At 38.1% G+C, this 18,763-nt stretch overlaps 1 protein-coding gene across 1 annotated transcript in view; it reads right to left on the bottom strand.

The window, feature by feature from the left end:
• The window catches only part of LOC130218395 (SH3 and multiple ankyrin repeat domains protein 1), a 117,926-nt gene extending 100,993 nt beyond the window's left edge, over positions 1-16,933 (bottom strand). Inside the window, exon 1 of the mRNA XM_056450579.1 lies at positions 16,781-16,933. The gene's annotated coding sequence lies outside the window, so the exon portion shown is untranslated. The remainder of the gene's footprint in view (positions 1-16,780) is intronic.
• Positions 16,934-18,763: the final 1,830 nt, after the last annotated feature.

The raw sequence follows: 18,763 nt of genomic DNA, 5'->3' as shown, positions 1-18,763 counted from the left end.
TGTTATCCAATAAATGTGTTTATTGGTTTTGAATTGCTTTGTAGCCATTTTTTTCAAGCATAGCACAAACCGTACCAAAACTGTGCCCCTTAAACCGTGATACATACTGAACTGAGTAGATTGAACCGTTGCACCCCTAGTGTATTCACAGCTGCATACTGAGATTTATTTATATTATTTATTAAATTACCCATGAATTGTATTTTATTAACGTTAACTCCTAACCCAGCCCTAAACCCAATTATCACAGTAATCTAAAACAGTCATTATGCTGAGTATTATTTATATTATTTATTAAATTACCCCTACCCTAAACCCAACAACCACAATAATGTGAAAATATGAATTATCGTTGTACAGTGTCACAAAAATTATGCCATATTGTAGTGAGTATCCACAGCCGTATCCCTTCTAGACTTTTCCCTTAAACCAATTAATGCACTATCAATATTTAATAAAACTAGAGGTGTGAACCGACACTGGTCTCACGGTTCGGTTATGATTATCATGCCATTGATTCGATTAAATTCGTACCTCGGCCTTTAAACAACACAAGCATTTATAGCAAATAAACAAAAGTAAATATCCCGCTCGCTTTCTGAATCCTGTTTAGCAAGTTCTTTCTCACACCCCTTTGATTGGTCACGCGCTCAACAAAAAAGGCTGCGATTGGCTCTACGGCGGGCGCTCTTCACAGATGAGTAAAACCTGGTTTAAACACTGATAAACGGCAGCGGCGATCAAAGCTGATCCATGATAGACACGGTGGCGAAAACTCTGCAGACACGCGCTCATGTCTGTATCCAGAAGTATCGCTTTAACAGCTGAGAGGAAAGGAAAAGTCACGCCAGTAGGTCAAATGGGCCACAGTGAGAAAGAGAGAAATGGAGTTTACTCCCATTCTCTCAATCGTAGTGAAATAGGGGCTTCTGCTGTAAGTGTCAGTAAAAGACTGTCCAGCAAACACACACGCAGTGCAGTTTGTGCGCAGTGAAATTGTGCCAGTGTTTTTAAGTAGTTGCAGCGTTGTAAATACTTGCGCTCGCCTCCCTCGCCATAGTAAGCTACGGAGACATATCGTATATGAGATAAATGACGTCAGTACGTAATAACTAGTTATGATTATTAACTGATACCGAATTGTCCACTTCTGCATCGCGGTGCACCGAAGAAACAATTATTTTGACACCCCTACTAGCAACCATTCAGAAAATCCCAACAACATGGAACCAACCTCTTAGAAGTAGTAGTAATAATCCCTTTATTTGTCCCTAGACAGCTTCAGCTTCAACATCACAAACAAACATTAATAAAACATCATAAAAACAGTAGGAGCAAACACAGCTACAAAACCTCAAAAAATCAGTCATATTAAACTTTTTATGATACATTATTTTTACTTTAAGACTTCATGATAAAAATAGTAACACATAAAAACATTCACAGCTACAAAATGTGTAAAATAACAGTACCATTGCTGCATGTATTTACTGTACGATAAGATCTTAAAGCAACACCCCAGCAACTCAGTATAACCACTTCGAACACCCTAGCAATGCACTGACCACTCCGCTATCAAAAACCTACTGTTTTTATAGCAGCTTAGCAAAGCATTAACCACCACTAATAACACCCAAAAGCAAAACCATGGCTGTGTCTGCCATTGCATACTTCCCTACAATGTAGTACGTGAAAAACAGTATGCGAGCAGAGTAGTATGTCCCAATTCAAAGTATTTGACAAACAGTATGTGAGAAGTACCCGAATGATCTATTACATCCAGCGAGAATCTGAAATGCAAATCCAATGGACACTATGCTATCCCATAATGCCAGGTGAGATGATTTATTAGTGAGAGTGAAGCAACACAACTGAAGCAGGTAGGTCATAAATGCAGATGTAAATGAGTTCCATTCATACTACTGTATATAGGACATACTTTTCATATGGTCCTGTGGTAAATTTAAATGTAGTACCTACTGGAGTAGTAGGTGATTTTGGACAGACCCATCACAACACCCTATAAAACATTAGCAACTACTAGCACTGCACTGACAACCACTTATAGCACATTATAGATATATACACTAGATTTCGCAAACGGATCCCGAGCATGCGGCAATAGCGCCGCCACATTTGTACAGTGCTCCCAGAACAAAAGTCACTCAACTGCACTGGTCAAGACAGTGTGCCAATGTGAAGATGCTGGACTTTAGCACTGTGTAGGACTCGGATTAGATCAAATTAAACAGGGAGGGAGGATAGTACATTTCCATGCACACAAACATATACTCTTCGTCAGCAATGCTCATGCGGTCACATCCATCAATGTGAAAAAGTGATGTAAAATTATACATTTCATTATTTTAAAAAAATAATAATAAGCATAATGACCACCGGGAAAACTCCCGATCATAGATATGTGTATATGTGTGTATCTCTGGCCCTGGATGGCAACAGTCCTCCACTGCACCTTGGTCCCACATTCATTTCAAAGGAGCGCTAACCTGTACTAAAATGGCGGCTCCGTTGACGCATTCCTTCTAATACACAACAGCAGGGTAGGCGAAATCTAACGTATATATCTATGACAGCACATTAGCAAAGCATTAACAAGCACTCAAAACACCTAAGCGACATATTAATTGCTTATAACACCCTAGCAACAAATCACTAGGATCACACTAACAATGCACTAACCACTTACTGTACAACACACTAGCAACATAAATATTGGCTGTTTCTCAATCCCAAGCAGGGGGAATCTGCCTTCAGCTACTAACAGCGCCCCCTGCTGCTGGAATCAGCTTCCAGAAATGATCAGATGTGCTCCAACATTAGGCACATTCAAATCAAGACTGAAAACACATCTGTTTAGCTGTGCCTTTACTGAATGAGCGCTGTGCTACGTCCGACAGATCGCACTATTATGTCTTTCCTTTCTTTTTCATTCCTTTAAACACATTTTAATGTTTTAAATTATTTTTATTCTTTGTTATTTTTATTTACTTAAACTTGTTTCTTTTATTCCTGGTTATGTAAAGCACTTTGAATTACCATTGTGTATGAAATGTGCTATATGAATAAACTTGCCTTGCAACGCATTAACAACCACTTTGAACACCTCACCAAAATGTTTTTATTAATGCTATATTGTAAATATATTACAGAAATATATATATATTAATTGTTTTATAAAGATCTGCAGGTTGTGACAGTGTTCTGTTAGGTGACTTTCCACATTTTATTTCTAAAAATACCAAACTCCAGCCGTATCTCTGGGGCACAATTTGCAGAAGGCTGAAAGTAGAATTCAGGCTAAATTACGGTGTGATTTAGCTCTTCTCTGTGTGCTGGTGTCCATGTGCATCTACAAGATGATGTTATTGTTCTTAGCTTGTTAATGTTAATCGTCATCACCCTAAAGGGAAATAAAAAACTGCAGTGCTCATTTGTGCTTGCAGTTGTTATGACCTGTAGTTTTTGGACTATTTCGATCCCTGTGTGATTTTTTTTTTCTACTGTCTCTGTCAACTTGAGTTTGGATTGTTCATTATAGTCATATTACTCGCTCTGTTGTTTATTATTTGATTGCTAGAGTTTATTAGAGAGAGGATTTACGATCAGAAAGTTGTTATATTTGTTGTCATGTTTCTATTTTGAGATTTCACCATTATCGACCACTGCCTTCTTGAAAATCTTGATTCAGATTTGTGATTCTGGATTATACATTTTGAAAAACTGGTACATAATGTATAACCTTATATTTTTGTCACTTTAAGGGAAGTAGAGGACTTGATGGCATTTTATTTCATATTCGTTTGTATTGTTCTTTTGTTAGGTAAGTAAATTGTATCACTCATTCATTCATTTTCTTTTCGGCTTACTCCCTTTATTAATCTGGGGTCACCACAGCGGAATGAACCGCCAACTTATCCAGCATATGTTTTACGCAGCGGATGCCCTTCCAGCTGCAACCCATCACTGGGAAACAGCCATACACTCTCATTCGCACACATACACTATGGACAATTTTAGCTTCCCCAATTCACATATACCACATGTGTTTTTGGACTTGAGAGGGAAACTGGAGCACCCAGAGGAAACCCAGGCAAACACGGGAAGAACATGCAAACTCCAGACAGAAATGCCAACTGATCCTGCTGAGACTCAAACCAGTGAGTGTGTGTGTGTGTGTGTGTGTGTGTTGTTTATTATTTTGTCCATCCCAGAAGAGATTCCCAACAAACCAATAAATACTTTCACTTTTTCCATATCTCTCTGGTGCGACACGTTCTTTACATAATAGATTAATTTCATCTCACTCACAATAACCAACCCATTTCAGTTACGACTTAAAGGTCGTAGCACAGCATTAATCTGATCCTCTTTAGATACGTGGGAAACAAAAATAGATGCAAATGCATACTTTTAAAGTCATGAGACTTCAATGTTAGAAATCCATTATTAGCGACACCAGTGGCCATTAAGTGAACTGCAACAACTTGATTCAGCGATATTCTCACAATATTTTTTTTTTCATTCTTTGTTTAGAAGTAAAAAAAAACTTGTTGCAGATGCCTCTACACTGATATACTAATTATTTGCCATCTACAAGGCTTACGAGCGATAACTAGATAAATATATACACAAGACAAACTAGATTATTAATTCATTTTCTTTTCGGCTTAGTCCCTTTATTAATCAGGGGTCACCACAGCGGAATGAACCGCCAACCTATTCAGCATATGTTTTACACAGCGGACGCCCTTCCAGCTGCAACCCATCACTGGAAACACCCATACACTCTCATTTACACACATACACTACGGATAATTAAGCTGCACAATTTACTGTGCAGCCCAAATTAGATTATATTATCATATAAACATATTTGCAATTAATCTATGTTTGCAATTCACGGTCAATGCAGGTTAGGTTTAGGTCGCCAGCATCTTTGAACAATGCTGTTTTGATGTCCAAAAACAACGTGAAATGACGTTAATATTTGGTTGATTTCAGGTTGTGTTGGAAAGTGACCAAAATCCAACGTCGAGCCAACATCTTAAACCAACATCTTAGTGACGTCAAATATTGGCATTTATTCATCAGGTATGGCAACCAAAATCCAACATCTAATAGACGTCATAGTAGTAACATCCACACAATGTCAAGCTGTAACACCATTAGATGTTGATATTTTGTTATATTTTAGGTTGCGTTGGAAAGTCCGATGTTGGACATTGACATCGACCTGACGTTGGGTTCTGACGTCAACACGATTTTCATTTCCATGCAACATTCCACGACATTGGGGTACAACGTCAACGTGCTGGATATATTCATGTTGACAGATGATCTTAAGTTGATTTTTATGACGCATTGATGTTACAACAGCTTTAGTCCAGCCATTGTGAGGATTTGCTTCTTGTGTTATAGAACAGAGGCTCGTTTGAGAACATGCAATGCCAGATGTTTTTTCTTTTCAAGCCAAAAACATCCTAATGAAAACCAGTCGACAACCTTTCATAACAAAGAAAGGTGTCTTTTTTCCTTTTTCACTTTAAGCTGTTCACATCACGTCAATGAACATGCAACAAACACATGCAAATTCTAATTGATCACACTATGTTAAACTACACTTTTTAATTATTTGTACTCATTGGGTGTTTCACGTTTTTTTCTGTAAAAAAAAAATACAGAAATGGATAAAACACAAGGTAAATATCCACCTAAAACCTAAAATCAGTCACCAATAATGAGGTGAGCGTTCATAACCACATAGAATAAAAACTACTTTATTTATTGAAAAGGTTTTGAATTATGAGCCTTTCATCTTGCATGTGGTCTGACATGCCTGTAATCTTTTACCCAAAACACTGAATCTCAAATTCAAGATCGAAGACAGTGCAAGAAAACCCCACATTGACATTCATGAAAAAGACTTCATGGCCCACGTTTTGTCAGAGTTATGTGAAAAACGCGATACAAATGAAGTTAGTTGGCTTCATTTGACTTCCAGATTAGATGGTTTGTAGCGAGTGTGAGATTGCCGCGGCTTTGTGAAGCATCAGCTCGCTGCATTTCTGCTGATGACATTGTAGTTTAATTGCACTCGAGAGAGACACAGACTCTCTGGATTTATTTTTATCATCTCTGTCAGCATGTTTTTAATCTCCGCTTCATTTTACACTCGTCTTCATTCACAAACACCTTCAACATATCTGTACAGACACAAGATCTCTCCTTCAGCACTTGCCATCCACAGTAAATACTGTAAAGAGAGAGTGACGTCAGTGATGTCCACATTTAGAAAGTGTCCTGTAAACCTCCTGGGATTTCCGTCACCTCATTACTGACGGCATGTGGCGATTCATTCAAGATGAATATTTACCTTGAGCATGTTTGTGCAAGGGGGACGCAGTGGTGCAGTAGGTAGTGCTGTCACCTCACAGCAAGAAGGTCGCTGGTTCGAGCCTCGGCAGGGTCAGTTGGCATTTCTGTGTGGAGTTTGAATGTTCTCCCTGCGCTCCTGTGGGTTTTCTCCGGGTGCTCCGGTTTCCCCCACAGTCCAAAGACATGCGGTACAGGTGAATTAGGTAGGCTAAATTGTCCGTAGTGTACGTGTGTGAATGAGAATGTATGGATGTTTCTCAGAGATGGGTTGCAGCTGGAAGGGTATACGCTGCGTAAAACATATGCTGGATAAGTTGGCGGTTCATTCCGCTGTGGCGATCCCAGATTAATAAAGGGACTAAGCCGAAAAGAAAATGAATGAATGTTTGTGCACATTTCTCATGGTAAATACTGTAGCTATTAGATGATTCTGCATGGTATTACATAGTTCGCAATAAACATTTATTACTTAATTATTTACTTTTGGATTATTTTTCTTTTTTTTTTTTTTTCTGCAGTTTATGCATGTTAAAGTTTACCCACAACATACCAAAAATCTTTAAGTGAAATCCCAGCAAAATATTACAAAGCAAAAGTTCTATCAACAAAAACCTATAATTAAGCATTGTTTTTAATAGTCTGCTTTTGGATTGTTTAATTACTATTAATTTTGCTGATTTTATCAATCATTTTTGGCTCTGAAAATATATCTATGTATTTGAATTCTGATAAACATATGCACTTTCATTCTTGAAAATACATTTGCATACATTTTCAGTTCCTTCTGAAAAACTGACTGTCATCTACATTTACTTAAATGTACAGTAAATTATATCATTGCAGTTTCTGTGACTGGTTTACAGACAAACCACAACATACCAAACAACTACATTTCATTATGTGAGCTGATATCCAGTGTTAAAACAAAGATAATATCCCACTAACCTGGTAAATTCCTCCTTACAAAAGCAGCAGAGCCTTGTACTTGCAGTCGGAAAGATACTGCATGTGTACAGATTTAAACTAATATCATATCTCCTCTTTAAAGCAGGCATGAAAAAGCATGACTGCTTTTGAGCACGAGTGCCAAACTGCCAATTCAAGAGTGAATCAGGCCAACAGGACACAGATGGTCTCCTTCACAAACCCACTAAATCAACTGCTCATTTCATCTAGAAAAAATACTGACGTCAAAATCAAGTTGAGGTTTCCGTTGAGGCCGAAGTTAGTCAGAATGAGTCCCTTAAAACATAGTTATGTCTCATGGTTATGCAGAAACACAAGAACATTAATGTTAATATCTGATAAAATAGTTATTATGAGTTTTTGAAAATGAGCCTCCATGCAGTGTGTAACACAGCACTAAGCGAATGAAAACATCCAGCTGAGGTTTAAATCTAAAAGTGCACCTTATTTATAACGATTCATTCTTTAGCCAAATAGTTGACTCAGAGTTGAATAAATGAATCAAGTTGGGTTCGGATCTTTTGATTGATCACATCGACGTTGATACGGTACATCAACAAATATGTAGTTCCAGTCCCGGTAAAACGTGAACGCGCTTTCCATCCACACACTAGCGGAGGCACAGGAGATCACCGGACTGATCATGACACGAAGATGACGATCACTGACAGATGGAGATTCGGCTGTGGTGAATAAAGGGTTAAAGTTAATTTTCACAACAATACCACAGTATAGCCAACCTAGTGCTGTATTTGTCCCTGTCATTTTTCTGATGATTGATACAATAACCTACACTGCAACGCGGGATTTGCCGGCCGTTTGCTATTGAAGGAGCAGCAGAGACTATGGGACTGTCAGAAACTGTTACAGTTCTTATGGACTAGTTTCTTCTTCCTCCAGATCATAACATGTAAGTGTCATTAAAATTGTTGCCTTGTTTTGTATAGTTTGCAAAATATATGTTTAATTGTGTGTTATAGGTTGTAATCGCCTCCTGTGGCTTGTAATCACATATCTGTTATAGATCAGTGCTTGTACTGTATCTCTTAGGGTAAATCTGTATGGCGCTGTTCACATATCGCGTTCACAAAACAACATTAAAAACGCGACACATGCTTCTTTCTTTACCGATTGAAATGCGCTTCTGAGAAGGCGATCCTCTGCTGTTTGCCTTTGCTATGGCCACCATCAGCTGTTGCTCACACGCACGGCGCATCAATTTTCAAAATAGTTCAATTTTTGCCACTGTGTGGATTAATACTGAATGTTTGTCGTTGTTATTACTTGTGGTTAGGGTTAAGAGTAGAGTCATTTATCAGTGGCTATGGCGTAGTGGAATGTGCACCGACACATGGTGTTTGCAGCGACCTGGGTTTGATTCCCGCCTCGAGGTCCTATGCCGATCTTTCTCCTCTCTCTGCTCCCACACTTTCCTGTCAATTCTCTCTACTGTCTTTTCAAAATAAAGGTGAAAAACCCTAAAAAATAATTATAAAAAAAAAAGTAATATGTATAATATGCTGGTGTTTAACTGCATTACTTTATTGCATTCCTGCATTGAGCTCTCATACTTTCTGCTACGTCATACTCTAGCCGTGGTGGGCATGTCTTTCTGTCTTGCGCTGAAACCAGTCGACCAATCACAACAGACTGGGTCATCAGACCAATCAGCGAAGATTAGCTTTGCGCTAAGGAGGGGTTTGGGAGCAAATGAATCACTGAACGATTCATTTGGGAGTCGCTGGGATAATTAGGTAAAAATAAATGCATATTATAAGACAACGAAAGTGTTTTTTGTGCTTGCACGCATATCAGCATGATGTTGGAGACCACCAAAACCAAAATATGACCTTTTATAATGCAAAATAGGGGCTCTTTAAAAGGCATGAAAATGCTGTAATGAACGTATATTTCTATTGATCATGTCTTTTCTGTTTATCAAACCTGCATTTCTAAAATCAAAATAAGTAAATTAAAAAAAATTGGGCAACACTTTAGTTTAGGTCACAGTTCACGGTATTAGCAAACCATCAACTAACACTACTAGCTTAATAAACTATTATTTAGCTGTTTATTAATAAGATAGAAGTTGGGTTTCGGTTTCGGGTAGGATTAGGGATGCAGAATAAGGTCATATTTTATAATGAACTGTTAATATCTTAATAATAGGCAGGTAATAAGCCAGTAATAAGTGAAAATGTTAAGTTTCAGCATCATTGCTTCAGTCTTGAGTATCTTTATCCTTCAGAAAACTTTTACAGACTTTTGTATGAAAAATGGACTAAAAGTAAACAAAACAGACTAAATTTACAGTAAACGACAGCATCCTCAACACATTCACAAACCTTTGCTTTTAAATCATACAAATGCAGCCATTTATTGTTTGACTATTTTGCTCCTGTGTGAACAAATCCTCCCGACTCTATATAAATGACACGTCAGCCACATGCATGAATCCCCTTCATATTAAGCAGCTAATAAAACCGAACCAATGAGAGCGCAGAGAAGTGTTTCTCCCTCGCCTGATTAGCTCTCCGCTGTATAATTGGCAGTTGACTGGGGCAGGTGGGGAAAAATAGAGCACTGGCCTCATTTTGCTCTCTTGAGACGATTCAGAGAGAGTAACGCAGGCACCACACAGAAACCAGCAGCCCAAGGACAAAGAGGGAAGAGCAGTGATACGAGACCAGGCCATGAAAGCAGCAGAAAGACTGCATAAACCGATCTGTCAGGACAACGGATGCAAGTCGAGGCCGCTCTAAAACAACTATTCCACTTAGAAACAAACGCATGATAGTGAACAGTCCAAAATAATCCAGTATTGGCTCACTTAAAATACCATAATCCAATGCATGCATTTCCGAAAACAATGCCTCGTCCATTCAGCTTGCTCTGTTTCAGCCTTTTACATACAACTCATGTCGTATTGTACTTCATTCTCTCGCATACATAGCGCACCGCCCCCCCTGCTATGTAGGACAGGGTGAATATAGATATATTTCCAGTGAATCGGTCCCCAGAAACTTTAATTGGAGAACTTCCATGGAACAGACTGTCCCACTTTTATAACCCGTTAAAAAGAAGTGGAGCAACCAGGTCCGGCATTGGTCCTTTCCTCTCGCTCATACTCTTTGTGTCTCTCACCGGCCATCACTTCATTACAAAAGAATGACAGCGCAGATAATGGACAATTAAACTGAGTGTTGGTGGTCCTTTACTGCACTTTTTCCCTGGAGCTTCCGCCATTGAGAAAAGCACAAAACCACTTTCTGTTTCCATAAAGAACCTGCTAACTGAATGATGGTTATCCATGTGAAATGAGATGACCCCTCATCTGAACACCTGTTTTCAGGATTACAGTGGTTATACAGTGAATAACTGCTAACATAGGCTACGTTCACACTGGCATACTGCTCAAATCTGATTTTTTTTTCTCAGATCTGATTTTTTTTGCATGGCTGTTCACACTGCTCTTATAAATGTGACCAATATCAGATTTGCAGTGTGAACAGATCATGGTCCTAAACTGACCCGCATGCGCAAAAGCAGTTACGGACAGCACAAAATGTCCAATTATGCACATGTGATTCTGTATGAAGTAAACACGGTCAGATCATGCTTATATGATTATTGCTGATTTCACAGACAACCGTGGTGTATTTCATGAACTGTAAATGACTGTTCTGCTACTACTAATGTGTATTTCGGCATTTGAAACCTAAAATAAGTCACTTGTGATTAAAAACATTGATTATTTGTGATTTATGACAATGGTGTGCGTTTGTTTGACCACCGGTGTAGTGAACTCATCAAGGGTTAATGAGCAGCCGAAGACTGAACTGTGAAGGCGGAGTTGCTTTATCTCCGTTTGCAGAGTTATTTCATTCGTTATAAACAGCAGACACGTGCAGAAGGAGGGTTTACGTGCTCAAGCACCTGCCCTCCTTTGCAAACGGATCCCCTATCCGCGATCAGCTTCGCGATCAACCCGTGCCCCAATCGCTAACAAGCACCAGTTTTGCCTTCCAAATCTTTTTCAACATGAACAACCAACTTTCTGTGGTAAAGTAATCCCCATGTGTGCCATTCTACTGTGATGCTGAGGAGTAAATGATAATTGCAGCATAGAATGATGACGCATGTCGCTCAAACATTATGTAACAGTCACATGAAATCAGACATAACCGTTCACACAGCAGTCGCATGGCAAAACATCAGATCTCTGTCTGATTTAAGACTACATATGAAAGTGGCACAGATCTGACCTAAAAAAAGATCAGATTCTATGCGGTTTGGACTGTTTACACTGTCATCACCTGAGTCACATGTGGGCAAAAAAATCTGATTCAGGCCACATTTGGCTGCAGTGTGAACGTAGCCATACAATGGGGTATATGCAGACAGACTTTTCATTTTCAGTCAGCCAGATTAAGAGCTTCCGGTGAACTGTCATGTCATTACAAAATCGCAGTGTTTAAGATCTGATTTCTTTCAAAATCAGTGATCTTCACTGGACAAGAAGCACTGCATTAAATTCCATTGTTCCGTGCCATGTCTTTGATTTTACCACAGTATTTTCAATGGAGTTTTAGTATTTGGCCTGAGGAGAAATGATCGTGCCCAACTGAGCCTGGTTTCTATCTTTCACTTTCGCCAATTGGTGAAGTTTTGTCCCTCACCACTGTCACCACTGGCTTGTTTGGTTGGGATTTACTGAGCTGCGCATCAATGGATTTGCTTTTCAGTGTTTGGACTTTCAGCAGTGAAAATTAAACCACACTGAACTGAACTAAACTGAACTTCAACTCTGAAAACTGAACTGACACAGTTTCAATTTACTAGAACTTCTATGTTAAGCTGCTTTTGTAACCGTACTCTCTTTTACTCTGCGTTGTGTAGTGAATGACGAGAGGACACCATTTTGAGTCTGCACAGAGAGTATTATTATGTTTGTGACAGATCAACAGCTTCAGCTCATACCATTACACTCTTTAGTTAAAGGAAAAGGTGGAAAAGGGGAAGCGAAAAGGGAGAAAAGAGCGAAAGATGGAGGAAAGGTGCGAGAGGCGCCGCAGAAGGGCGCGAAGACAGGAAAGGGACAGAGAAAACTAGCTCTCACAATTACAAAAACCAGCATATGAACCGTGACAATCCACACACTACATTGTCAAAATAAGCTTTAGCTCATACCATTACACTGTCAACAAAAATAACATTCTACAATATAACAAATAGTTTTTACATCAGTAAATAAAAAATATGATTAAAATTAAACTTAAATATGTATTTGTGTGCATGTTGTATATGACTAGAGATAAGTTCAATGTGGAACAAGTAGAGCATACCTCTTTAGTTAAAGGAAAAGGTGGAAAAGACCGCTCAAACAATAGTGCAACAGGTTTGGCCGCTTGGACTATACCATCTTGATGTTAACCCCAAGGGGGAGAAGAGGTGAAACCACTGTCGCTTTACAGACTCTTTTTACATTCATATTGTGAACACAAAACTATTTTAAATGAACAGTAACTAAACAGGAGAAAAATATAGTGAAATCAATAAAAGCGCTACAGAAATAAAAAGATTTTTGCATTGGCATACAGTTGACCGGAAGCGCTTAACCCAGGTTACTGGCAAATTCAAAGTCCTATTAGCATGCTTCGGCATATACCCTATTTCAACGCTGTGAAGTTTTTTCAAGTGTGGATTTTCTGCATAAGAGCGCCCTCTGGCCTTCGGAGGAGAATTACTACAGAACACACAACCGTGTTTCTCTGACAAGATGTGCAGGCAATTGTTGGTATCATCAATAATATTTTAGATTTAATTTTGAAATTTTAACTTTGAATAATCACCCAGCCAAGGGCATTCGCTGCACAAAATATATGTCAGAATAGTTGGCGGTTCATTTCGCTGCAGTGACCCCTGATAATTAAGTGATTAAGCCAAAGAAAAATGAATGAATGAATGAATGAATGAATAATCACCAAGCCCTAATTTCTTACAATTATTGTAAACAATAAATTCTATCGTGGAATGGTGTTCTGACAGCCATATATGCAAATCCAATTAAATTTATCTGTAAGGCATTAACAATTCATTGTATTACATAAAATTAAAAGCACACGTTCAAATAAAGCATCACCGATAAATCATGTTAGTTACATCCAGAAACAATCCCACAGAGATCTACGTGACTGTGCAGAATCATGACCACTTCTCTTCATAAGCCCAGTAATTTAGCATGAAACATCTGTTATTATGAAAGTCATACGGACATTGCATTGGTCAAAACAATCCAGATGCAAGGATGCATATCAGAAAAACGCAGGTGCATGTTGCAGTATTCATCAACATGAATAGAAAGGCACTAAGGACACCAGTGGCCAGTGTTGCTAAAATTATCACACCATGTTGTCCTACAAAAACCACACTAGAGCACGTGAAGCAGCTAAAACTCATGCAGCGAACAAATGGAGGAAACTGAGCTAATCACAAATACAGCGAATGGTGGACTCAATGCTATATATGTCCTGTACAGTCATAGGTTTTTAATAGAATGCTTAATCCTGGTTTATAGTCTTTAAACTTAGAGTTAAAGGCAGCTCTTGCTAGTTAGTTCTGCTTTTATGATGCCAAAAGTAAAACGTGTGACTGAAAGTAATGCTAAATGGTGTGTAGCAACACACAGGCAACAATAAACCTTTAACAGTTACTATTTCAATGCTCATGTCAATAAATATTTATGTACTGACGAGTTTCAGAATCATACTTGAGTTACATACTACAGATCTAAACATACTATAGCATGCATCTTCTTCTTCAAACTCGATTGAATTGGCATGCCAAAAACATACTTAGATTTTACAACTAAAATATTTCAGTCATTTTACTTGTATAATCAATACTATAAAACAATCATCCCAAAAAGTTGAATGAATGTCAAATCCCATAACTGTCAATTATTAATAACTACAATTAACATACATTGTAAAACACGTATATGTAAGATAACCTGAAGTGAAGTTAACATGACAAATAAGAACTGATCAGCCAATATAAAGAGAAGCTTTACAGAAGGAACTAAATAATGAGGAAACCCAACGCCGTGACCTCATTCAACATACTGGAGGTCAGCGCTCCAGAAGAGAGGAGGAGTAAGAGAGAAAACTGGGACGAAGAGAGACAGAACTAAATGATGCTGAGAAAAAGCTCAAGAATGAGAGAATAGGAGAAGAAGAGTCAGGAGAAACTCCACAAAACACAACCATTTCTGTATCAATACCTCACAAATGACACAGATGGATGGATAGATGCAATCGAAAGATAGATGGATGGATGCAATTGATAGATGGATAGAAGAATAGATGGATGCAATCGTTAGATTGATGGATGGATGGATGCACTCGATAGATTGATGGATGGGTGGATGCGATAGATAGACAGACAGACAGACAGACAGACAGACAGACAGACAGATAGATAGATAGATAGATGCAATCGATAGATAAATTGATGGATGGATGCAATCAATAGACTGATGGATGGATGGATGCAATAGATAGATAGATAGATAGATAGATAGATAGATAGATAGATAGATAGATAGATAGATAGATAGATAGATAGATAGATAGATAGATAGATAGATAGATAGATAGATAGATAGATAGATAGATGGGTGGATGCAATTGATAGATTGATGGTTGGATGGATGCAATCGATATATTGATGGATGGATGGATGGATGGATGGATGGATGGATGGATGGATAGATGCAATCAATATGGATGGATGGATGGATGGATGGATGGATGGAGAGAGAGAGAGAGAGAGAGAGAGAGAGAGAGAGAGAGAGAGAGAGAGAGATAGATAGATAGATAGATAGATAGATAGATAGATAGATAGATAGATAGATAGATAGATAGATAGATAGATAGATAGATAGATAGATAGATAGATAGATAGATAGATAGATAGATAGATAGATAGATAGATAGATAGATGGGTGGATGCGATGGATGGATGCAATCGATAGATTGATGGATGGATGGATGCAATCGATATATTGATGGATGGATGGATGCAATCGATATATTGATGGATGGATGGATGCAATCGATATATTGATGGATGGATGGATGGATAGATGCAATCAATATAGATTGATGGATGGATGGATAGATGAATGGATGGATGGATAGATAGATAGATAGATAGATAGATAGATAGATAGATAGATAGATAGATAGATAGATAGATAGATAGATAGATAGACAGATAGATAGATAGATAGATAGATAGATAGATAGATAGATAGATAGATAGATAGATAGATAGATAGATAGATAGATAGATAGATAGATAGATAGATAGATAGATAGATAGATAGATAGATAGATAGATAGATAGATAGATAGATAGATGGGTGGATGCGATGGATGGATGCAATCGATATATTGATGGATGGATGGATGGATGGATGGATGGATGGATGGATGGATGGATGGATGGATAGATGCAATCAATATAGATTGATGGATGGATGAATGGATGGATATAGAGAGAGAGATAGAGATAGATAGATAGATAGATAGATAGATAGATAGATAGATAGATAGATAGATAGATAGATAGATAGATAGATAGATAGATAGATAGATAGATAGATAGATAGATAGATAGATAGATAGATAGATAGATAGATAGATAGATGGATGGATTTTTGAATGTTGATAGTCTTTGCTTTGCAACTAAATATATGTTCAAGAATGCACACCATACACACAGTTTAAATGGATAGTACACCCTAAAATGAAAGCTCACTGGCTATTTACTCGCCCTCAAGAGGTTCTAAACATTTGTGGGTTACTTTCTTCTGTTGAACACAAAATAAGATCTTTTGAAGACAACTGAAACCATTAACATTCACAGTAGGGAAAACAAACACTATGAAAGTCAATGGTTGTGTTTCCAGCTTTCCAGAATTTTCATTTTTGGGTGAACTGTCCCTTTAAGTTCACTATGCACTGCACACACTGTATACTCACCAGCCAATTTCAGCACAAACTGTTTAAACACATGCATGCAAACTTTCACACTTACTCTCTCGCTTGTTTGAGTGTATAATAGTGCTCTCAGTGCACTGTGACTTACCTTTGCTCTCAGCAGGCCTCTCACATCAGGAAAACAGCACACACACATTCACCCACTCACTATCAGCATCATTTAGAGCAAAGTCAAAAGCGCTGCATATGCATTTACAGCAGTTCACAGTTCTGTTAAAGCACACCAGCACAAACTGTATGTGCGCAAAATCGTCACTTTCCTAAAAGTCATCTTTAAAGCATCCGGGAGTCACATGCCTGCCTGCAACTCTTTCTCGTTATACAGAACACACTATCCAAGTGGGAATTTATACCTGAATGTCCAGCCTGAGCTTCCTCATTCCTGCACAGAAGAGCCGCTTTGCTCCAGAGAGTCAGTCAGAAGAGGGTCCAGAGAGACACAACAGGAGTAAACAGTCATAAAAAAAGCAAATTTCCCCATGCACATCCAGGCGTTGCATCCACGCAGGATCACCTCCAGCACTGGAACAATCTCTCTTCTGATCTCTCCCGCTGTCATGCACTCAAACACTCCTCCCTCCAGCCCTCGCTCTCCACACACACACACACACACACACAAACGGCCTCTCGGATGCTATGATCAAACTGGCTCACATCTGAGGTTTGGTTTTTATCCGGATCTTCTGTGGCTTTGAGGGAAGAACTCATCTGTTATGCTCGAAAACCACTGAAACCCACACAGGAAAACATACAGTTTCACATGTATAATGCAAGACACGCATGAATGTGTACATGTTTTTTTTACCCGATCTAACTGCGTACCACACACACACACACACTTGAACATAAGTGGGTCACAGCAATGAGAAATTAGCCTGACAGTGTGTGTTCATGCGGCGAATTAGAGAACGGCTGCAGAAATCATCACCTGTCCTCATCACGCTGAGGTTAATCACCATCTCTTACTCGGATAACTTGTTCGAGGACATTCAGAATATACACTCAACACACACATTAATAACAGTAATACAAATTGCCTGGCCTTCTTCAGATAAAGACCAAAGAGATCAAGACTAAAAAAGTCTCCAGTACATTTCCTGCTTAAAAAAAGTGACTGTCTGTGATTTCTCAATTTGAAATCAGGCCTGTTTTGTAATTCTGTCTATTAGAGGTGTTGGTAAGTTAAGCATAAGTATTGCTTGTGCTCAGGCTGAAAACTCTAAATCGAAGTGTTAAAGCTGCAAAGTTTGTGCTGCATGCCCGTGTTCATTTTATTATTTGTAAATTATTATTATACTTTTTAAATTTCAGTAGTTTTTTTAATTATTTAAATTTTTACAATTATTAAATTAGTTTTAGTTCAGCTGCTGCAGTTATTTTCATCAGCTGTTATGTTTTTCTATCTTTCTGTCTCTGTTTATCTATCTGACTGTCTATCTATGTCTGTTTTTATCTTTCTGTCTGTGTCTATCTATCTCTGTCTGTCTGTCTGTCTGTCTGTCTGTCTATCTATCTATCTATCTATCTATCTATCTATCTATCTGTCTGTCTGTCTGTCTGTCTGTCTGTCTGTCTGTCTGTCTGTCTGTCGCATCCACCCATCCATCAATCTATCAAGTGCATCCATCCATCAATCTAGCTACCAATTGAATTCATCCACCCATCAATCTATATACCGATTGCATCTATCCATTCATCCATCCATCAATCTATGTCGATTGCATCTATCCATCTATCCATCCATCCATCCATCCATCTATCTATCTATCTATCTATCTATCTATCTATCTATCTATCTATCTATCTATCTATCTATCTATCTATCTATCTATCTATCTATCTATCTATCTATCTATCTATCTATCTATCTATCTATCTGTTTGTCTGTCTGTCTGTCTGTCTGTCTGTCTGTCTGTCTATCTATCTATCTGTCTAATTATATGGCTCTATCTGACATTTTTGTCAAAATTGAGTCATTTACATATTCTTATTAAATGACAACTTATTAACATTATGTGATGTTTTTGTGAAAGTTGTTTACATTTTAAGACTTTTATTTAAAAACAAAAAAGTTTTTAGGTTTTATCTACAAAGTCAAACTCTAGCTTAGCATTTGGAATGCATGCACAAGAACCAATCAGGATCAGCTTTCATTGTCATTCCACCAGACTGCTCCGTTGACAGCGGGAAAGACCAAAAAGAAACACAAAATCAGACTCGACTAAATACTGCCACACCACACAAAATTAAGAAGAAACCTGAAACTGAAAAGATGTGAAGATCATGAAAAGATGTGTGTAAAGGTGATGATTTAGAAGCTATTTTGACATTGAGAT

This window comes from Danio aesculapii, chromosome 24 (assembly GCF_903798145.1).
Source record: "Danio aesculapii chromosome 24, fDanAes4.1, whole genome shotgun sequence".
NCBI lineage: Eukaryota > Metazoa > Chordata > Actinopteri > Cypriniformes > Danionidae > Danio > Danio aesculapii.
Note: the sequence above shows the minus strand (reverse complement) of the source record. Positions and strands in the feature narration are given on the sequence as shown.